The following is a 25,331-nucleotide window of genomic DNA, read 5'->3' as shown; positions in this document are numbered from 1 at the left end:
CATAATGCCATGCTCAAACTTAATATGTGTAAGCAAGGCACAATACCATTTTTTCTATTTAAGATGACTTAAATAAACATTTACCACATGTATAGTGGAAGATATATTGAACATTAGCTAGCATTGCTAAAGATACCTCATCACCCCAAGTTGTTTGATGACAAGATTTGGCTCATGTAGGAATTATGTGTGGGATAATATTTTTGCACACACTTTGATAACCAAGTCTATACATTAAACAAGTCAAATAATCTATTTGGAGATCAGTCGAATTTACTATCCAAAATTTGATCACAAAAATATAATAGTTCTTTTTATCCTACTATTGGTAAAAAATATTTGTATTAATATTGAGGACCCCAACTAGAGGAGGCATCCATCTCCCATTTCAACAAACCCTTTTCTTAACATGATGCAATCAATTTCTAGAATTGCAACTCCCTCTACTACCTTCCAATCTCAAATTTATGACAATAATATTATCGCTCAATATTTTTAGAGGTGTCACACTTAGTATAAATAGTTACCAAGATCCTAGAAGAAATTGTTGAAAACAATTGGTTAATTGTGTATTGTCTTTGATGTTACACAAAATGTCATATCATTACCAGTCAATGTATGCCAAGCTCACTTAGGTGATGAAGAGAGTTTCTTGTGTCTGTTGAGCATTCTAGTGTTTGCTAAGTTTAGAAGGCAGTGTCTACCGAGTTCACTGGGGCATTAAATATAAGTTTGTAGAAGTTAAGTGTTAATTGAGCTCACTTAGGTGACAAAAGAAAGCTAGATTGAACCAGTGATAACTAAGCTCATTTGGTTACAAAAACAACTTTGTGAAGATGTATTTTAACCGAGTTCTCTTGGTTAACATAGGAAAATTGTTTTTGAGTTAGTGTCTACCAAATAGGGTCGACTAAGAAAGGATTTTCTTGTTTTGGCATATTGAGTTTAATGGTTTTGTTTGTTGGTTCTAGCCAACTGAGGAGATGAATATTAAATATTCTAAGTTATATTCAAGATAACTTGACAATAGATATGATATAAGTATAAGGTCAAGTTGAGGATTAAAGGTGTGAAAGTGTATGGAAGAATAGAAGATGCTTAGAGGAAGCAAATTAGAATGATAACCAAAATATCCTTGAGGAGCTGCAAAGATACATTCGATTAGGAAGGATCAAGTATTCAAGCTAGAATTGAGGAATATAATCAACAATTTAGTTGCATTAGAAATCAAGTCATCTCATTGTTACTCTCTAACCATTGTAGTAGTGATCTAAATCTCTTAATAGAGTTGGCTTAAAAACTATTTGTAAATCCTCTAACAAGGTGACATTTCTAACAAGGTAAACTTTAAGAAAGTTTCCTCCAAAAAAGATATAAAATATTGGCGAATCTTTCATTATTTTGAAAAAAATTATTTATTTCTATTGGCAAATCTTTCAATTTTTTATTCTAAATATGATTAATATTGGCGATTATTTTCAAACCATAATTTTTTAATATAAAATATTGACAAATCTCAATAATAATAGGAAGTTTATTAATCACCATGGTATATTACAAATCAAAATTGAACTTTTTTTTACCTTGTGGAATATTATGAGGATCATTACATATACTTTATATCAATAGTGAAGACTAAGTATTGGTGATTTATCCCTAAAGTAACTAATAATTATAATAATTAGTGGTCAGTTCAATTTAATTTCTCCACTAATATATTATATTTAGGTGACTCAAATCTAATCATGTAACAAATATTGTGGCAAATATTTGAGTTTAATTTTTTAATAAAATAAATTATTGAGCAGTTTTAAATATTCTAGAACTAAATTTTATAAAACTATGGTGATTTAGGTTGTACCAAATCTTAAATTATTATTCAAATTACTAGCCAAAAAATTCTAAAATTAGCCAAGTTATGAATATTAGCCACTAAAAAATACCTTGATTTCTACATTGAAGTGTCTAAAGACCTCTAAGAAGGCCACTCCTAACATGGTGATTAAATCCTTTAACAAGGTCACACTTAACAATGTGTTTTATAACCTTAATAGGGTTGACTCATTATAAGGCTCATTTCATAAGAGTGAAAATTAGTAACTAGTTGCAATTGGTAGTTTTTCCCAAATTGGGTTTCCATGTAAAATCTTGAGGTCACTTGTGTTCATGCTATTTAATTCATGTGTATGCAACTAAGTTAATTAAGGTTAATCATAGGAAATTTCTTAATATTTGCATGTTAATAATTTACTGAGTTAAAATTGTTATTTCAGTGGTTACTGAGTTACAACATATTATGAGTATTAATTGAGTTCTTGTGTGTTTACTGGTAAGAAATAATATTTTCAGTAGTGTTTATGTTTTGTGCTGACATCTAAGGGATTTAAGATTTATTTTAATGGTAACTGATTCAGCCCTCCCTCTCAGTTACTCCACTTATATTTCCAATAGAACTATCTTCTTTCGCAACTAAAAACTCTAATTTGGAGTCCCAAACAATTCTATGATTTCTTTCAAACTAATGATTCATATAATAATAAATAAGATCAATGGCCTAGGCTAGCAGAAGGAAGGATATCTTCACTATAGGCCTATTCAAGCTTTCCCAAAATTCAACTAGGGAGGAAAGATAAATACAACCATATGACCAAGCCTCCCAAAACCTATGCAAGATCTCTCTAGAAAAGGAGTAAAGAAAGAAAAATATAAATTGTATTCATTAGTATGAAAGCAAAGACATAAAATACAAGGCCACTAGATACCTTTCTTACAAATATTATCCAAAGTTAGGCATTTTGTCTAAGAAACCAATAATAAGAGAAAATTACATTTGGACCAAGAAAAATTATTCCATACCTTCTTCCACCATAGGATGTCACTCATCCCATATAGTTTCCTACTAAGCATACCATAACTTTGAGCAATAGTAAAATTTCCATTTGGGATAGGACTCTAGGCCAAAGTGTCTCTATCTCTAAGGGAGATACAAAAGCTACCCTTCAAGAATTTAACTAATAAAACATGACCCTCATTCAAACCACCTAGGGGGTTCACTCATGAGTATCCTAGTAGTAAGTTACCTCCTCCTGACCAATGCATCTAACAAGTCTAAAATGCTCCACCTTAATCCACCTTGCATTAATAAAAATATGGCATAGGAATTAAAGATGTGGAAGATAGAAAGAATGGGAGGCTGTCCATCCCAAGCATTCTATAAAAAATATCATTAGAGCCTCCATTACAGATTAAGGAGGCCATAGTTAATAAGTTAAGCTCCCTTTTAAGGAGTGCCCCAAATATAAAATATTGTTGCAAGGGAGGAGGATGGAAAATGGTTCTACAAAAGCACTCTCCAAACACCCTGATATAGTTACACATGGAAGTACAACACTAGTATGGAGGAACAAATTATTTTATTGATTCTAATGCATATCTACTTAGTCAATCTTTAAATACCATGCCAAGCGCAAGGCCTACCTAGTTGCTTCCATTTACAAAAGAATTACAATGAGGGAGCTTAGATGATCATGCTTTTATATTTCAAAATATCTTCTATCCTAATTTCTCTCTTGTAGTATTTGAGCAAATATGCCATTCAAATCCACAAAGCCCAAGAAAACCTGCATGCAGAAAACCTATCATAGAGAAGAAAAAGCCAAGAAGAGGCAAGGGTTTGATCTAAAAATAGAAATTTTTTATTCAAACGAAGAAAAATATTATTCAAAGGATTCAATGAATTACAAAGAGATCAATCCTTATAAAGGAGATTGAAACCCGGAAAGGGTAACCTAAAGCCTAAAAAATCTAGGATTGCACATTATAATTAATAAAATATTAATTATATGCACCTATGAGATAGCTTAAGAAAACTAGAGTAATAGATAACTTAATTAATTAAATCAAAGATATTTAATTAATAAGTGAAAACAACTAATTACTCTAACATCCCTTTCTAGCTACCGAACTTAAATTCTAGAAGTAAAACATATAGCCGTCAATATAAATAGGTCAACTGATAAATACAGTTATTAGAAAAATATAGCTACTTTTTTGAAAAAGGAAATCAACAACCTTACAAAAAAGTAAACAAACTTCTATGAGAATAGACATAGGTCCACATGCAATCCAACAAGAAATCCCCAAAGCTAGGGTACATCATGTAGTCATAGGAACTTCATTGAAGAAAATAACCACACACTACTCTATGTGCCCAAATAGAAATGACATGAGAAAGATGGAGGACAAATGTTTAGTGACATGAAATTAAGTTTTGTAAACACATGAAATGATCCATGAAAATTCAATATTAAGGAGTCAACCTCACAAAAGAAACTATCACAAACAACAAGGGCTATCCTACATTGCACAAACAACATATTGAAGAAAAATAAAGGAAATACTTTTAGTTGATGCAAGATTTCTCAAGAACCTAAGATACTCTTGCATCAAGAAACCTTTCCCAACAAAGCAAATGGAGGAATGTCATGTATGTTATCTCATCAAAAAGATAATTTTGAATACTATCCTATCCATATCTTGATCTTTATTATTACATAACCTCCAATACAACTTGGCCACCAAGGCCTTTATGACTAGAGATATACACCTAAGCCCAAGGCCCCCAACATGATTTCATATACAAATAGACTCCCAATCAATCAAACTCTTTTTAAAAGAGAGAAGGCTTCAAGATCAAAGGAAATACCAAGAAATAGAATCAAATATCTCAAAAAGGATGAAGGAGGGATATGCATTGGTCACGAGTTCTAGTCTCCCCCGTCCCTGTGGTACCGGTGGGCGTGTCATGCCAGCGCTACCAGTCACGTTAAAAAGTTTACCCGGCATATTAAAAGAATAAAAAAAAAGAAGAAGGAGGGATATGCATAAAGAACATATAAATGAGGAGAGCTTGTGTAATAGTCGTTAGGAAAATTATTCTCCTAGAAAAAAGATAGCCTCCTATAAGTCTAATTATTAACTTTGGTATTTGTCAAATTACCAAATCTCATACCAATACTCATTACACTAAGACCCCACAAATATTTAAATCCCATGTTAGATCAAGGGAAGAGAGTCAATATCAATTATATAAGTATCCCAAAAATCCTACTATGAATAAGTCAAGGAGTATTAAAGAAATAAATATGGAGGATTCTTCTTCATCAATTCACTTTCTTGAAACTTGGAAGTAGATGTCTAAGGAATTCCTAAAGATCAAAGCCTCATTAATCATATACGTGCCCTTAAACCAACACCACCTACAAAATAAATATGGGAATAAGGAGAAATATTATTATTTGAACTCCAATCCTAAATGAGACCCTAGTTCACCCAAGATTTGATAAATCTACCAAGCCCATTTGTGATGTCAATGAATAAATAAGGATATAGAGGGTCCCCATGGTAGAGCCTTGATGAAGAACTAAATAATTTAGAAGGTTCTCTCCATTAATGAGAACATAAAAGGAATGAGAAGTGACACAACTGAGAAACTAATTCACCCTCTCCTCCTCAATGACAAAATAAAAGAGAATTTTTTGTTAAAAATCTTAGGTCACATGATTGTAATCTTTTTCCATGACAAGATTTAAAGAAAATACTTTATCCTTAGAGGTAAAACTAGAATTAATATCCTCCTTAGCTATTGCCAAATAATCCAAACTCTATATTCCTCCTTATCCTTCACCAAAATATATGAGAAAAACATTTTCCTTCCTTCCCCTTCCTAAAAAAAGTCATCATGAGACTTTTTCTTCCATAAAATATCCCCTTGTAGTTCACAGTCTTCTAAATCCTCATCAACCAAGGACTCAACTATGCTTAGATCATAAGTCATCCCTAGATCCTAAATCTACTAAGTGATATTATCCACCATAGATTGAGCATTCATCTTCCGAGCATGCATGTCTCCAAAACATTGTTTATTCCACCTCTCAAGCTTGTATTTCAATTTTTTAATCCTCTTCCAAAAGGTAAAAATATTAGTACTTTTACTATCTTAAATTGAAATTACTTTAATTTAATGATGGATTAACACACATTTAATGTGATGACATCATTCATTTTCATTTCTACCCTTTCTTCTTATTTTTGTTATGTGGAGCCTAATCATACTTAGAGGTTGAGGGAAAGTGCCCCCATGGGGATTTTTTTGGGGTTGATAACTTTCTATTGGATGACTTATTCTAGCTCTAATTTTGTAAGAAACAAAAATCTTATATAAAATAACTTAGGATTAGGGATTTCATTATGTGTATGAAGATATTGTAGGTTCTTGCATCGATATTGACTTGTAAGGGATTACCAATTATAATCAAGTTGTAATCACTAAACAATAAGAATATTGGATTCATTGTTTGGTGGATGTAGCCTAGAGATTTGGTGAAACACATTATTTCTTTCTACCTTGTGTTATCTTTTGTGTGCTTTATTTTTTGATATTGGTTATATTTGCATGTAATTATTATTTCTATCTCTTTAAATCCTAACACTTATCACTCTTTATTCCTTCTAGATGGAATTAGAGTAGCAACTAATAGACCCTCCTTAGTATTTTGGTTTCATGATGCAAATATTGAGGTATGATCTATCCATATAGGTCCTTTTTTTATTCTCTTCTATCACTTAAAATCTCTTTTGCACATTGAAATTGTGCTTTCTCATAATCTACACATGATTTGTAAAAACTAGAATCTATTTTAGGATCCGAAGGGATTCCTAGGGATTTCTGAACATAGTTAGTGGAGAAAAATTATGACCCAACTCAATCAGGGAAAATGTTCATCCTTGTTTGGTAACCATTTTTGGTCCCCTTCTTGAGCCCTATTCCGAGGTTGATCCAAAGTGTAAATTTTGATGCCTAATTAGCCTACAAGAGGAAGTTTATTTGGGATTTATTTTAGTCTAGAAGTGTGTCATGGTGGTAGTAATTTGGGAAATATGGTGGGAAGGAATTTTTTTTTGTCATACTCCTATAAATGTGGCTTTGATGAAGTTTGAAAAATCTATCTAGAAAATTGTTAATTCTAGATGTAGAAACCTTCATGGAAACCATATTGTCTCACCATGGGATAATTATATTTTACATAATCAGAAAGGCATAAAATTTCTCTCTTTATCTGTACCTCTAGTACAATCTAAGACAATTGATAGATTTAAAGGGCATTGGCTCCCCCTAGCTAAGGATTTTATTAAGCATAATTTTTATGGTGCATCAAGAGGCAATCCCGATACTTCTAGAATTGGTATTGTAATAAAATATTATCATGATAGTTTGATTGCATTATAATATGACTTAATCTAGCTCCTCATTGTAATAACATTGCTGAAGCTTTGACTTTTCTTAAGGGTTTAACACTTGTTTGGAAATTGGGTTTTAAAAATATTGAGGTGGAAGACTATTCAAACTTAATTATTAATGCATATAGTACAAAAAAACTATGAATTAGAAATTACACTAATTCCTTCATCAAACTTTGATCATTCTTGATAGTTTTAATGAATGTTATATATTTCACATGTATCATGAAGGTAACATATTTTTGGACTGTTTGGCGGATATGGGTTCATTTGGCGTTAGTGTAGATACAATAATCACCCCTTTTAATTTGGATGAATTTCCTTTATTAAGGGAAGCTTATTTAAATGATAAGTCTTATGCTCATTAAGTTCGCCCTTGCCCCCACCCCTTTTTACCTATTTTGTACTTTATGACTTATTGCCTCCTATTTATTTCGAATATCACTGTAGTTGCCTTCCCTTTCATGAAAGTGATAGTTTTGTTATGCTCTCATTATAAAGTTTTGGTACTTTTAGTGTAATCTTATCAGTTAGCATGTTTCTTTAATATGAAAAAAATAAAATTTAATTTATATAAATTAATAAAATATAATATAGGGGCTATGTACACTTTTTCCAAAAAATAAAAGGTTTTTAGACCAGGTAAAAATCTCCTCATAGGAAGTAATTTAAATATTTTGTCACACGTGTACCAAGTTTGTTGTGCCATAGTGTTTTCTAATAATCCATAACTATTTGATGCTCCTCCTAATTAACTACATCAATTATATAGAGATATAAGTTGCCTATTTTGACACCTTTTTCTACTACTATGAAATCTTTTGAGAGCAAGTCCAATTTTTATCATTAACAGTAGTTTTGTGGAACCTTCACCTTCATCACTTAGTTTCCCTCATGAGATAAAATTCATACTCACTCTTGGAAGATTTCGTCCCTCCTATAGTAGCAAATGATTCCTATTATACAATTTAATCTTAATTATTCCCAAATAGACTAGACCAAAATGTTGAGCCAATTGACATTGAAAGATACAATAAATACAATTGGCATTACCTAATCATTTTTCATGTTGGATGATTTATGAATATTAGTTGGTTTTCATTGATGAAAATCATACATTGATTAGTGAGAAATTCATTTCAATTGGTTACAAAGCAATGGTAAGGAAACCTATCATGATTAGTGATTACTAAGTGATAAGAGATGATACCATGACAAAGTATGGATAGTTAACAAAGAGGTCAAGGAAGTGGTACATTGGATAATATGAATCCAAATAGTGATGGTTGAGAAAAGACATGTATGTTACCTTGGGATATGTAATATATGTTGACTAGTCTAAGTGGTGGACAAGTAAAATAATGTTGAAGTTTGAGCCCATCAAATCTAATCATTGACATTTGCGAAAGGGATGAGACATGAATGAGAGGAATAATCAAATTCAAATGAAGGGTTATGGCTATTATAAATAGTTATGCTAAAATTTGGCACAAGAGGCTTGGTCTCATAGGTAAGAAGGGTCTTGGAGCAATGTTTCAAAGAGATTAGATTTTGGGTCTTAAACCTATTAATTTAGGGTTATGTGAGAATTCCCTTTATGGAAAAATAAGCAAACCAAATTCATGTTGATGGGTCATGTGAAGAAATATTGTCCATTAGAGCTTTGTGTATTCTAATGTTTTTGGTCCTACAAAGGTAAATTCTATCATTGGTGCTAATTATTTTGTTTGATTTATCGATTATTATGCTTGTAAAGTATGGATTTATATACTAAATAAGAATTAAAAAGGTGTTCTTCAAATTTAAAAGTTTCAAGGCTATTGTTGAAATTAGCTTGGGAAGAAAATTAAATGTCTACTGATAGATAATTGGTGGCAAGTTTTCTTCTTTGGAATTTGAAGGATTAAAATAGTTCCATTTATACCTAAAGAAAATAACACTGTTAAGAGGATTGTTTCTAAAAGAGCTTGGTGTATGCTCTCCAATGCTGGTTTGGGGAAAGAATTTTGGAAAAAGACACATGTAATACTACAATTTATTTCATTAACCATGTTCCTTCATCTCATCTTGAGTTTGATATTCTGGAAGAATGGTGGCTTGAGAAAAAAATTTCACTCAATCACTTGCATGTGTTTCAATGTGATGCTTATGTCAACATTTCTAAAGAGTAGGGAACAAAATTGGAATTTAGAACCAAGAGATGCATATTTTTGGGGTATGGTGAAGATCAATTTGGATTTCATTTTTGGTATCCAATTTATCTTTTAGTGATTCATAGTTGAGATGTTGTCTTCAATAAGAAAAAAATGAGCTTCGAAAACTCAAAGTATTTCTTCAAATGATTTTGTAAAATTTGACATGTTTAATAATTGCACAATTTCAAGGCTTAGTACTAGTTATTTTAAGAGAACCACTATGAATTTTCATCCCTAAATATTGGTCTCAATCCCTCTCATACCACTTCCATTATTCTCCCATCCTCCTATGGTTTCTTCATAGCCTGTCACTATTGCATCATTTCCTTTAATAACCAAAACCTTTCCTCCTATATCATTGTAGCCTTCACTTACTAAGACATGCTTGGGAATCTCTATTGGACCCACACTCTCCACATTGGTCAACATATGTGTCAAATCTAGTTCATCCTACCCACCATTTCAACCATGGAGGTTCTACGGATAATGATGCTCTATTTCATCCACACCCCTCACACTCATTTCAAATGCTACCAGAGTCACTTTGTCTTCCCAATCTATACACCTAGCCTTCCTACTTGCAAGAGAAGCCTCTTAGAAAAATCTCCATTCTTATTGAGCCACTTATAGTTTGAGTTGTTTAGTCATTGGTATTGATGAAAAACTCATCAATCCCAAGGTCTTGGTGAGACTTCAACATAGGTAGACTAGCAGAGTTTTGTTCCAATTCTACTTACATGTCATAATCTTGAACATACATAGGGACTTGGTGGTTTTCCACATTAGAAAATTGAATAGGGTGTTCAGGTAGGAAGGTCTACTAGAGAATGAAAATGTGATGACTATGAATTATTATTTTCTTTGTGTCTTGACCAAGAAGAACCTCAAACTTTTTTACATACATCTAACAATGTTCATTTCATAAAATCGATTGATGTCATGAATAATGAATTGGATTCTTAGATTCCTTAAGAAAAATTAAACTTGGGATTTGGTTCATCTTCCACCAAATTAAAAAGTTCAAAGAAATAAATAAGTTTAGTAGTTAAAAGAGAAAAATAGAGGACAATAAATATGAATGGCCATATTTTTGGTGAAATTTTTTTCTCAATAAAAAGGGAATGAAAATTTTTGACTAGTTTTGGGCATGCCAATGGCTTGGGATCTCAAACTTGAGCAATTTGATGTTAAAACAACATTTCTTTATGGTGATATTTAGGAGGAATTATTTGTAGAGAAGCCTAAAAGTTTTGTTAAACAAGGACATGAGAATTTATATTACAAGTTGAAGAGGAGTTTGTATGGTCTCAAACAAGCCTCAAGGCAATGGTAATTAAAACTCAATAGTTTTATGGCTTGACAAAATCTTATCCATTATGAATTAAGCCCATTTGTTTACTACTAGTGACTTCCAAATGGTGATTTTTAAACTCTTCTACTTTAATTTGATGATATTTTGGTTTTGAAAAATAGTATGGGGGTTGTCTATGAATTGAAAATTCTTTTGGCACTTCATTTTTTCATGATTTTTTTTGAAGAAGCAAAGAGGATACTTGGTAGATATCATTCAAAATAGGAAAAAATAGGAAATTAGATTATAGAAAAGAAAAATATATTTTAAAAGTTTTGAACAAGTTTAATATGTCAAGCACCAAATATTTTCCTACTCTATTGGTTGATCACTTCTAGTTATCATTTGAGATATGTCCTTTAGCTTTGAAAGAAGAGAATGAAATGCGTAGTGTTTTGTACTCATTCATAGTAGATATCCTTATGGATACCATGGTATGCACTCATCTGTGTAAATATAATCAAAAGAAATGAAATTGAATCAACGAGGATGAAACACACAATAACACAATTTTCTCATGGTTCAGCAAAACTTGCCTATGTCCACACTCTATCAGGGAATTACTATTGGTCTCATATTTGTTTTGACAATTGAGTGTCAACACACTTAACCAATTCTTAAGTTGATGCCAAGTATAATACAGAAGTTGAGCTATAGTGTGTGCCAAGCCAGAGAATTCAATAGATACTGAGTGAACTTCAGGTGCCAAGTGAACTTTAGGTGCCAAATGAAGTTCAAGTGCTGAGTGATAAGTGATGCTAAGTCACTATAGGTGCCAAATAGAGCATAGATGCTGAGAAAAATAGAATCACTATAGGAGTTGAGTGAGATATAATTTCTATATGTGCCAAGCATCAACAAATAGTAAGTGCCGAGTAACATAGAATCAACATATGAGTTTGTGCCTTTACAAACTCAGATGTAAACCATTTTTGAGCCAACTTTAGATGAATCTAGAAGGATCTTGAAGATAAGATCGAATCTTTTGCATTACCCATGTAATCAACATGCAACCAATAAGAAAAATGGAGAAGGCATGCAACCAATAGGAAAAGTGAAAGAATTGAGGGGGAAATGAAGAATGAATATTGATCATAGATTCATACCTAACCCTAAGTCTTTGAAGCCTTTAAAAGGAGGACGAAACCCCATTGTATGTATGCATGAGGAAGAGTGTATGGGTGAAATATAGAAAAGTATAGAGGGGTGTAAAGAATTAGAGAAAGCAGAGAAACATTGCAAAATTTAGTTGATCAAGAACAGAGTATCAGAGTTTTGAAGAGAGACATATTAGATCAAGCAAGGATCAAAACAGACAGAGAAGAATGAGGATCTAGAATTAGCAATTAAATATTACAAGTCATTAGGTCAAGAATTTCTAATACTCTCTAGCCATTGTATTAGGAATAAAAATCCTATGATGATGGGTTGGTTTAATAGCCATGTTCTAAGCCTTTAAACAAGGTGCTAAATCCTTTAACAGGGTAACATTCCAAGTGAGTGTTTGCAAATCCTTTAACTAGGTCACTTTTAATAGGTTGTAAAGTCTTTAATAGGATAGGCCTTTCATAGGGTAGACCGTTGGAAGTGGTCAAGTTTTGTAACTTTAAACAGTTGCATATTGTTGCAATGATACTTTGTGAGTGTCATCCCCATCCCAATTTTACCTTCTCATTTTGATGGGTTTTTGGGTTACCGAATTCTTGTGTTATCTATTTTTATGCATGTCTTTACTTTTATGTTTATCAGATGAATAAGATGCATATGAATGATATCAGCTAAAAGGTTTTGAAAAGGTTAAAGCTAGTTACTTCTGATTCACCACCCCCCCCCCCCCCCCCCCCTTCAGAAGTAAATCTTCCCACTTGTAAATTCCAACAATTGATATTAGAGCCAAGTTCTCACAAGGAAGAGCCTTATAGTTTGGAGAAAAGATCTAGAAATGGGAGTCTACAAACTTGGAAAGATCATAGAGAATTAGGTAATTGATATACAACTTGCTTTACATGCTTTGGAAGAAGCTAGAGAAGAACTGAGAAAATCCCTAAAGAGAAGAAGAGAGATTGCCTTAGCTGAGAATGATACACAATACAAGGAGGTTGACACCTCAAAACTATTTACAAATGGAGATTCCAAAGAATTTGATGTAACAATAGCATACCTAATGGAGAAGAATAGAGCCCAAGGAGAAGAAATCAGAACACTCAAGCTTGAACAAGAGTCACAAGCCATGATGCTTTGTGAGGTGACTGAATAAAAGAAAAGAGCCCTTGAAGATAAGGCTATGCTAGAAGAAGACAAGAGAAACCTTGCCAACAGACTAGAAGAAAAGTCAATTGAACTTGCAAGAATTTCAAACATGCAACTAGACACCCTAAGTCAGATGATGAATGCACACCATGAACTGAATGTCAAGGACATTGAGATCTCTACACTAAAGATGCAAAATGAACAACTGCAAAATGATCTAAAAAGAGAGAAGAAGATTGAAGAGAGCTTCAACAAACCCAATGAGGTCATCAAGTACTTTGAGTAGCTACTAAAATCACCAAGGGCTAGCAATGATACTTCAGGACTAGGATACACCAACAATAAACAAGGAGAGTCATCCAAGACTGCAGAAGAAAGGAGTAACAAAGGTAAGAACACTAAACCTACTTGTCATTTCTATGATAAAAAAGGACATACCTCTAATGTATGTAGGAGAAAGAATACTCATCATCATGAAAAACCTAAGAATTTAAGTCACTATCATAATTGCAACAAGTAAGGACATCAAGCACATAACTGTAGGACTAGGACTATCAGAACACCAAGATTTGAAGGTCACTGCTACAATTGCAAGAAGTATAGATATAGAGCTTTTGAGTGTAGATCAAAGCTTATGTGGACACCTAATCAGCTAGCAAGGGGAAATAACCATGGACATCACTATAATTGGGACTACAACACCAGGTACAATTGTCATTATTGTCAGGAATATGGACACATTCCTAAAAATTACATAAGGACACATTGCAGTGGAAACTAGAGTAGATGGTTAAGTCAAACCACATGTTTCAGTTGTTTGAAGACTGGTCATATTAGTAGGAATTTACCAACAAGGTCAAAGGCACCCAACTTAAAGAACAACAAAGGTAAAGAGAAGGTAGATGTTGAACACATCAAAGGAGAAATGAATAAGACATGGAAGAAGAAAGATGGGAGTAGCATAGTAAATGAAGGGATCACTTCACCTAAAAGGTCAAGTGGTCACACTTCATCAAACTAAGTACAAGAATGCATGAGGAACTAATTTACAAAGCTTTATCATACATCAGTTCCTAAACAAGCAAGTACTCAAAAGGAGAGATCATCATGATTAAAGATGCAAAGTCAAAACTTCAAGATTTCATAAGTATTACTGAGTTTCCCTTTGATGCCGAGTAAAATCTTAATACAAGCCAAGATGATTGTGAAAATTAGTGGAAGTTGAATGGTTAGTTGCAGCCAAGTTAGAGAAAGCTAAGTAAAGAGAAATCTGACTTGAAGCTAAGTAAAGGATACTCAGTGGATGCTGAGCGATGAAAAGGTAGGGTATGTGCAGGATCATGGTGTACCAAAAAGTGGTGATGTGAAAAAAAAAGAGTTTGAAGATGCCTAAAAGCGCTTCAAAATCCGCTTTGACTTTTCTTCACCTATCCAGGAACCAAACTTGGAAGGTAAGGCCGAGTCTTATTGGATATCCGATATGATATCGAATATCCGATTTTAAATCGGATATCCAACATGTGACCGGATATCTGATAATTAGAGTAATAATATTATACCGCTATTATTATTATTATTATTTAAAATAATAATAATAATAATAATAATTATAATATAATAGTATGATATATTATTTAATATTATTAATATTATTATTATTATTATGATATATTATTATTATTATTATTTAATATAATAATAATAATATTATTATTATAATAATTATTATACTATAATATAATAATAATAATATTATAATGTATTATATTATAATAATATATTATAATATATAGTAATGTAATTAATATATATATAAGATATAATATAATAATAAAAATTAATATCTTATAATATAATATATAATAAAAAAGTATAATATATTATAAATTATAATAATATAATATAATAATAATATTATTATATAATATAATATTTTATATTATAATATATAGTAAATTAATATAATATATATAAAATATAATATAAAAATATATAAAATGTAATATAATGTAATATATATTATATGTTATATGTTATATTATATTTATTATATTCATTATATGTTATTCTGGCCATATCAGATATCCGATGTTATATAAGATATTCGATATAATAGCGGATATCCGATACCTGTGCATTGGATAAAATAAAATCACAGACCCGCGGGCCTTCATTTCACGCGAATTTGGGGCTAGTATTACCATTAGCGATTGGATATCAGATATTTAGGTATGTTTTTTTTTCCCCCAACTCATTTTTAACCTAAATTTAATAGATTTTAGGATGATTTTGTTTGTTTTAATTGAATCTAGGGTTTTTTTGACAAAAATGGTTAAAATTTAGATTTTTTAAAAATATATATTACGTTTTGCAATTCAATAGGAATGGCTGATCAGAATGATGACACTGAGGCAGGGAATAATTTTCCTCATAACCCACCACCAAACGATTTGGTATCCCCACAAAATTGTCCACCAAATGATCCTCTACCTCCTTAAAATCCTCCTCGAATCGAGGATTTGATAAATGAAAATCTCACCGAGTTGAGAGGTTTGCATAGAACATATAATAATGTACCTACATTGGCTCCTATGTTATCCACGTTAACCACCATAGTGGATAACATTGAAACCCTTATGAACCAACAAAATGCCGCTCTTCGTTGGTGTGATGAAATGCACCAGATGTTTGATGATGGTTTGGATTATGATGAGGTCGCGGCCCTCAAGATAACTAAAGACAATTTGGCTAGCCTTTTTGCTAACCCGGAAATGGGTATACCAGTTGACCCAAAAAAAACCAAACTATCGATTAAATGGTGCACAAATGATGCCATACGTGCAAATTTTTGGGATCGTTGGTGGATGGTCTTTGATATACCTCCACATGGCAATTTAGACATACCATTTTATTTCCTTAGAAAATTATATGCAAAATTTGTGTTGAAACTTAAAGTGAACTATTGGAGCATGAAGCCCAACATGGGCTTAGGACTAGGAGCTCCTCAGGATAGACCCTCTTCCCAGCAGAAGAAACCAAGAAATGCCATTTTCATTCCCAAGCCTCACAATGACCTACAATTGTCAATAGTGGACTACTTCAACAAAACAACAATAAACACCATTTTATCAAGCTTGCACAATAGACCACTCTAAGGGCCCAATAAATAGAGTGAAGGTGTGCCAAAACCAAGTGGAGAAGCCAACAAATCACCAAGTATCATGCCTTCACAAGGCTTCAAATTCCAGAAAAACAATGCCATGCCTTCACAAGGCTTCAAGATGCACATATAATTCTTTTCACAAATTCTCCCCTTATCACCCCAAGTGTAAAATAAGTTGTGGCACATGGAGACCATTATTTTTTCTTTTTCCCTCTTCCCTCCAAGGAAAGAGACTCTACACTTATGGGATGGCCCAACTATCCCCTTCACTCATAAGGTCACTACTTCCCTCCCAAGGGTGAGTGATGCCTTGAACACCCATAAAAACACACAAAGAAGAAAACAACACCCATAACAATTGACAAGGAAAAAAAACCCACAACAACACAAGGAAAAATAATGACAAACAAATGTCATCCAAACTACACATTATAGGAAAGCAACAACATTTACAATACCAATTTTGCAATAAGAACATCAGTTACACAACATGAGAAGAGAACCAACCTTGGTCCAAGTTATGGAAAGATGGTTGATGAAGAGCTCCCTTCCAATTCTCCAAAATTCTTTAACTCCTAAGCTTGTCTCCCAAAGTTGGAGAGTGGGCAATGATTTTTCCAACCATGGAGAAAATCCCTAAAAGAGATCCACACATTTCCTATAATCCTCTTGGTGAAAGTGTGAGATCTCATTGGTCACTCTTCCCAAAGCCTTACAACTTCTAAGTTTAGAAACTATAAAAATGGCTTTATAAAGGAAAAAAGTCTTTGCACAAAAATGAAAGGTTGTCTAACCAAGGTCATGCTTCCAAAAGTTGATTTTTGTCCATCTTGGAAAACCAACTTTAGGGAGGCCTCTCAAGTCAACTAAGGGTTGTCCTGTTGTTAAAATTGACCCTTACCTTGCTCATACCAAAATGGGAGAGTCATGTGAATAAATAGATGAAAATTTTAAGAACTCAAGAAGAAGATTTAGGGAGTGCGTGTAGCATGTAAACAATTTCAAGGTTTCCCTATTTATGAAGGACATGAATATGGTTTTTGGGTGAGAATTTTGATAAGTTTTTTCTAGTAGGAGCGAAAATTTTGGTCACTCTTTCATCTGGGTTTTCTCCCCTTTTCTTTTTCTCCATCTAAATACCCTACTTTATGATTTCAAGATTGTTTATTCCTTTGAATTTTAGTATAGAATATGATATGCCTCTTTTTCGGTGCTAATCATGAGCCCAATGGATTTTAGTATCCAGTAACTATTTAGGTTGGATACAAAGTAAGGTGAACATAAACTTGTAAAAGTTAATTATCCAGTAAAATCCTCATATCCTTTGCTATGCATCTCTGTCAAGATAGTCAAATTCATAAAATAGTAAAACATTGTAATTTAACAATCAACAACTAATTTTATCATATCACGGCTAACATAATGGTTCACTTGAAAAATTAAAAATCATACATAATTTCAACTATGGAACCACTTCTTGACCTAATACAATTTGCATCTACTATTTTATTAATGCTTCTTTCATGTCCTAGAAACCATATGCATATAGCATGTGTATATATGATGGTAAACATCAACTAGCAAATCTTAGCATTTTCTCATCACCTCTATTTTATCAATTCATAACTCACCCAATAGAATAAATTAACACCTTTCTAAGGAACTCCCACCTGAACTTACATGTACATGTAAGTGACTATTGAGTATCAATGTCTAATAACATTTTAGCATAAACATTTGGATTAAATACCTTCACAGACTTTCATGTTTCATCAACACATGACCCATAGTTCATTTTCACCAAATAAATTCCACATAATTTACCTATAAGATGAGTATATAACACCCGTCATAACATAATTTCCAATTTAAGATAGAGTCAAAGCCCAAATTGCATTCTCATAGGACCCAAAACACTACAAAAGGTTTCTAGACTTACCTTCCACAAGTACGACCCAAAATCACATGCACCCAATTCAATGCAAATATGACAACCTCCCTCAAAATGGGCATAATGAGGATTTTTCTGTTAGGAGTTACAATTTTTATTGCAAATTTGTTTGTAAATGGATTCCACAAATGCCTAGGGACCTTACTATTGTTATAAACACCTAGACCGCCTAAAAAATGGGCTTATAGTTGCACCATGGGGTCTTGTATCCATTACAAAAGTAAAAATAATAAGTAAAATATACAATAGAAACCTTACACCATATAAAATAATGAAATGCATTGATAAGACTTGTAGTAATCATATAATCACTTTTTCTTTCAATGCCTCATTGCGAATGAGTATTCAAACTTATTGACACATTCCCCAAATTATTTTTTAAGAAATCAAGTATTCTAATTGTTCATCCATTTCCTATATTTTTCTTATTTGATTAGTTTGATAAAAATAGTTTTAATAATCATAATGTCACCCCTATGTCAAATAAGAAAAAAAACAAACTTGTAATAAGATATCTACAAGCAATTATCTTTCATATAGTTATAAATGCTCCTAAAATTGTCCTTATAGACTTGTATCACATGCAAATATGATTTGCAAGAACTTGTTCAATATCTTCCTCTTATAATTCCTTACAAAGAACCTACCAAAATAAAAATTACAATGTTCAACTAATTTAACCTATCTTTTTCGTTATTACAAAAATCATATAGAAAAAAAGTTCACATTTTACATCATAAATTTTATGAATTCTCCCAAACACCACCTCCCCCCTCCCCAACTCTTCATGATGTACCTACATTCCAATATCATAAAAAAATTAGTAACTTATTGTATTAAATAAGATAATCATCAATTCATTGAATCATTATGAAGAAAATAACATAAGAAGTAAATATACCTAGTCGAGTGTTCCAGTAGGGTCCTCTCTCTATTTTAAGGTCTCCAACAGGGCTTCATAATCAGCATTAGCAATAGTAAAAAGGTCTTTTACTTTTGTTCTTCCTTGATGCTTCAACAACTTTACATTTGTTTCTATAATAAGATGCGAATATATGAGAATTATTTTGTGCTTCTGATAGTCTTCGAATGCAGGAATTCCGTTCTTTCTAAGCATGTATGTCCATAGCCATGTTCCAGTGACAACCTGATGTAGGTCCACTTTGATACCACTAATGTAGGTACACTCTGATACCACTAATGTAGATACGCTCTGATACCACTGACAAAGGTACACTCTGATACCACTGACAAAGGGCTACACCACCCTTACCAACTCATGACAAAGAATGCAACAAGATCTCTCAAGATCCAATCCAAACCCAAGCTAGCCCGAATTTACACTCTGGTAGAAACCTCTGAGATCTCAACTTGTGCTCGCAAGCCACCAAGAAATCTCCTTGTTTCTAAACCGCAGTCACTAGCTCTTCTCACAAACCTAATCCAAGATCCAAGTGTAAACTGCCTCACATTCGACGCTCTATCTACACACTCACAACTTCATCACAATCCTGCTGTAAACTGCCTCACATTTGGCGCTCTGTCCATAGACTCAGGAAAACTCACTCTTCACTTCTTCCTTTTCTTTCACACCTTGAAGACTTCACACTTTCACACTTTCCACATTCAAGCTTTTCCTTCCAAAGCTTCCACTTCTCAAGTTTCTCCTTCTTGAGCTTCTCCTCCTCGAGCTTCTCCTTGAGCTTCTACTCCTCAAGCTTCCTCTTGAGCTTCTACTCCCCAAGCTTCCTCTTGAGCTTTTCCTCTTGAGCATGATTTAGAAATGCTCATATGCCTTGCTTAAATAGGCACTTACCACCCCATGCATGACTTATCCACAACCTTCTACAACTTCCACAACTTTCTACAATACTCATAACTTTCTAGAATTCTACCCACACACCTCGATAAATGGAATGACAACCATTTATTTTTTTATTTTTCTATTATGCCACCTATGCACCTTGAAAATAGAAATCCTATTTTTCTTTCTTTTCTCCTTTTTCCCCCTTTTAAATTTTTTTAAATTATTTCTCCTCTAATTTTTGTCACTTTCTCTCTCCTCCACAAATTTTTTTTTTTCCAATAATTTTCCCATGCAAGATGCTCCTGCATCAAACTCCCCTAGTAGATAGAAAAGTGTGTCCCACACTTTGACACCAAAAGAAAGATCTACCACCATCGTCATCTTCACCAAAGGCTTCCACCTCAACAAGGACAACAAAACCACCATGCAAATCCTCCACGCCAGCATCTCAACTATCCAATCAAAATGCTCATTCCCAAGAACAAACTGAACATAATGCTTCAACAGAAAACTCTCATCCACATCAGCAACTAGTGAATTCACACCCATAGCAGCAAACCCCACATGAACAGCCACGTGTAGACTTTGATCAACACATGCCAAACTCTCAACACCAACCATCTCATTACTCACAACAAGATGCTCTGCAATACTTAACTCACCTCCAACAATTGGATCATCCACGACCGAGTGCTCCACAATCTCCATGTTAGATTCAACCAATTGATCATTAAAACCAACCTCTATCCCAACATCAACAACATTAGGAATATCTTCAACAACAACCTCTAGTTGCTCTGCAGGTTCTACATTAGACTCCACAAATTGATCAACAAAACCAACCTCTTCCACCTCAACCTTGCAATGCCATCTTCTCTCACGAACCTCCTTAACTTGATCAGCCAATCTATCATCCAACCGAGAAAACATCTTAGAAAAATTTCTCTCCACTATATTATGAATTTTCGCAATCATCTTAGGGTCCAATCCTCTTGGAGCCATCTCCCAAAATATTTGTAAACCCTCTGCAACAAATCCTTCCCACCCTCCTTATGACAACCAAATTGTTTGCAAGTCAGATCGTAGCTTGCCACCTCGCACGAACAATTAGGAACCACATCAGAAGTCTAGGACAATGGATTTTCAATCTACCAGCTCTTCACAATCATGCCTCAAAAAGTTCAGTCTTCCATCTCTGCATCAATCGATCAATCTGCATGTCCTCCCAAGGTCCTAGTGCAAACTGCCTAAGCTTCGACGATCTGTTTACACACTCAGGAACTTCCACTCTAATAAACTTCACCCAACCAAGGTCCTGGTACAAACTGCCTCACACTTCGATGATCTGCTTGTACACTTAGGAACTCCTGCTCTGATACCACTAATGTAAGTTCGATCTGATACCACTTGATGTAGGTCCACTTTGATACCACTAATGTAGGTACACTCTGATACCACTAATGTAGATACGCTTTGATACCACTAATGAAGGTACGCTCTGATACCACTGACAAAGGGCCACACCACCCTTACCAACTCATGACAAAGAATGCAACAAAATCTCCCAAGATCCAATCTAAACCCAAGCTAGCCCAGATCCACACTCTGGTAGAAACCTTTGAGATCTCAACTTGTTCTCGCAAGCCACCAATCAACCTCCTTGTTTCTAAACTGTAGTCACTAGCTCTCCTCACAAACCTAATCCAAGATCCAAGTGTAAACTCCCTCACATTCGACGCTCTATCTACACACTCACAACTTCATCACAATCCTACTGTAAACTGCCTCACATTTGGTGCTCTGTCCATAGACTCAGGAAAACTCACTCTTTACTTCCCCCTTCTCTTTCACACCTTGAAGCCTTCACACTTTCACACTTTCCACATTCAAGCTTTTCCTTCCAAAGCTTCCACTTCTCAAGTTTCTCCTTCTCGAGCTTCTCCTCCTCGAGCTTCTCCTTGAGCTTCTACTCCTCAAGTTTCCCCTTGAGCTTCTACTCCTCAAGCTTCCTCTTGAGCTTGATTTAGAAATACTCATATGCCTTGCTTAAATAGGCACTTACCACCCCATGCATGACTTATCCACAACCTTCTAGAATTCCTCCACAACCTTCTACAACTTCCACAACTTTCTACAATATTCATAACTTTCTAAAATTCTACCCACACACCTCAATAAATGGAATGACAACCATTTTTTTTTATTTTTCTATTTTTCTATTATGCCACCTATGCACCTAAAAAATAGAAATCCTCTTTTTCTTTCTTTTCTCCTTTTCCCCCCTTTTTAAATATTTTTTATTATTTCTCCTCTAATGTTCGTCACTTTCTCTCTCCTCCACAAATTTTTTTTTTCAATTTTTTTTTCCCAATAATTTTCCCATGCAAGATGCTCCTGCATGACAACCACTGAACCAATAGGATATGTGAATCCATCATCATCTATGATTGGTTGTGCAAATTTTTGTTTATCTCTTATACAACGTACTAACCAATAATCAGATTTCTCATCATTCCCTTGTGGTGCAACAAATGCAAAGACATGTCCTAGCTGAAGTAGATCTAAAAGATGCTTATGCTCAAGTGAACTTTCCATGTCGTCATTTTTGATAGAGGGTATGATAGACAATGGAGTAAGATAATGTGGAGCCAATGTGTCCACCCACTCACTTGACTCATAGTGATCCCAATCACAATGAAGACAACTCGGACAAAGGCAAGCTAGCTTTCGTGTCCAAATGGTCCATGTACTAGAATCAGAGCTCTAGAATGAATGCATTTTTGATGAGTCTCTCACTGTAGCACAATTTGATCTATTAGCTATGCACCCTTCCTCAACCAACCAAAATAACCTGCGTACCACTAAATCAAGAGTCCCCCCTTGTGATAATGCTAAACTACACCAATCAACAATGCTATGAGCATCAAGAAGCTCTACTGCTGAAACCTTTAGTTGCTCCTTAACTAGAGCTCTCTTCACACATGCCCCTGCTCCATCATGTTCCCCTTTTCCATGGCTTGACTCCAAAAAACTCCAAATATCAGGCACCCCTCTCTCTACATTCATCCTACACAACCAATAAAACACGCGAGCATTCTTGAATTGACTTGTACAGTTATCTGACCAAATGATATGTCTATCCATAGCAATTGCATGCTCATGTAAGAAATCAAAATAATTCTCGAAACAATGTTGCACAAACTCGTGAGAGTGAGATCTATCATCACTCATATAAAAATGATACTCTCTAATAATCTTTCGATTATCTTCCGCACTATTAGGGGCATGTCTATATGTTATGTGAACAAAAAATAGCAATCTAAATGGAGTTGTAATACTGAGATTGTGTCTCATTTTGAGGTTGCAATGTGTAGTTCTCAGCAAAATCAACAACTGATACAATAGTGCCAATGGAAAAAGTATCCTTACACATTCTAAATTGTTGATCCAACCACTGAGACCTGTGACTATGTCTTGCATACTTGTAGAAAAGATTTTCTTTGAAATCTGAAATAAAACTAGCCACACTGATATCTTTTCCAACCAATTCACATCTAGAGCTCTCACCCCCACTCTTCAATATGTATTTCACCGTTTCATGTACCTTTTTTTCACTATTGTCTTTCCAATATCTTGTTCGCACCCCTCATGGAAACATGTGTCAAACTTGGATAAACCACCACATTCTGAACACTTCTCATTTAAGCAAGTATTTCTATAAAAGAAACAACCATCAACTCTACGACATAAAAGTTGATCTAGGAAGTCTCTTGATGATCTTGGAAGCCCACTAGCCCCAAAATCCTCCAACATTTCTTTAGTATGCAAAGTAGAATGGATGGAGCATAATAGTTCGTGGTGCATAGAAAACTCAACATGATATTTGCAACAACATGTATTTCGAATTTTGAGTGGCACACAATAAAATGGCTTCAAAGATTCAAAAGCCCTTTGTGATATATGAAGACTTGGATGATTCTCTCTAAATTGTTTGAACAACATAGTTTGACTTACCTCCAAATACTATTTAGGATGTGGCATGCGGTCTCTGATGCCAATTCTCAACTTTAACACGTCTTTAGCATTGGGTGATACCCATGAGTTAGAGTGCCAAAACTGTGTAATTTCTTCCTTCACATCATCGGATAGCTTCTTATCAATACGTGGAAGTCTCCCACCAAATGCCCATGTTTCATTTTGAAGAGGATCATCAATTTTCTCTCGTCGATTAAGTGCTCTTCTCAAAGTAGTACGATTTAGATTCAAATCAATACAAGTTTGTCTCATAAATCTACCCTTTCTCAAATGATGACTTACCAAAGAGGTTGTAATAACCCTTTGAGTAGCTCTGTTATCCTTCTCCCTGCTATTTTTTCCAATGCTATTGAGAGCACTAAAAAGATTCTTCGCAATAATGGCATTTCTTTCCAACTTTTTATTGACACAAATCTTCAATTTGGAAAGCATAGGTCTCATCTTTTGCATCTTTAATAAGTGCATGAAAAGCTAACATTGCTCCACCACTGTGTTGTTGCTGAAGAACATGTTATATATTCTTGTAGCCCATAACCGAATGGTTCTTTGTGATTTGTTCCCTTCCAAATTGGTAATAATCGTTTCATCAATTTCAATTATCCATTTTGGTATTCTAGAACCTTCATTTCGATTATAATTAGGACATATGTAAGGTTCTTGTGCATTAGATTCATGTGCATTGTCATGTTCGACATGGTCAATTATGCAATTTGAATTATGACTTGGTAGGATTTCGTCCTCGAAATTTTCATTCTCTAAATTGTCAATTTCAACATTATTGTTTTCAATAGGTACATTTTCATTCTCCAACTACACATATTCATTATCTGACTCTATGATTTCACCTTCGACTAATTCATCGCCAACTTGAATAATATTTATCATACCTTGTCTTTTTCTTTGGTGTCCCATTTTGTCCCTTTCCCTATATGCCGCAATGTATTCATTGGATAACTTCCTTTTGCATTTAGCCTTTCGGCGACTGTTGTTCCCCATTCAGATGACAATATCGGACACCTAAGGTTGTATTTTCAAATTTTTTTTTATTGGTTGTGCCCCAAAACACGACTTTTTATAAAACCTGTGAAAAAAAAGTCAAAAAGTGATGTTGTCAGGTCTGCAGAGACAACAAATAAGTTCGAATTTGATGCTAGTAAAATCGGATATCCGATTTTAAATCGTATATCTGATCGAAAATCGGATATTCGATATGCTCCCCACAAAATTTTGGTGAGAAAAAGAGTTTGTGATAGTAATTTAATATTTGTATATATGTATTT

This window comes from Cupressus sempervirens, chromosome 5, assembly GCF_028749045.1.
Source record: "Cupressus sempervirens isolate cs-2001-9-10 chromosome 5, ASM2874904v1, whole genome shotgun sequence".
NCBI lineage: Eukaryota > Viridiplantae > Streptophyta > Pinopsida > Cupressales > Cupressaceae > Cupressus > Cupressus sempervirens.
The sequence above is the reverse complement of the archived record's forward strand: the minus strand, read 5'-3'. Positions refer to the sequence as shown.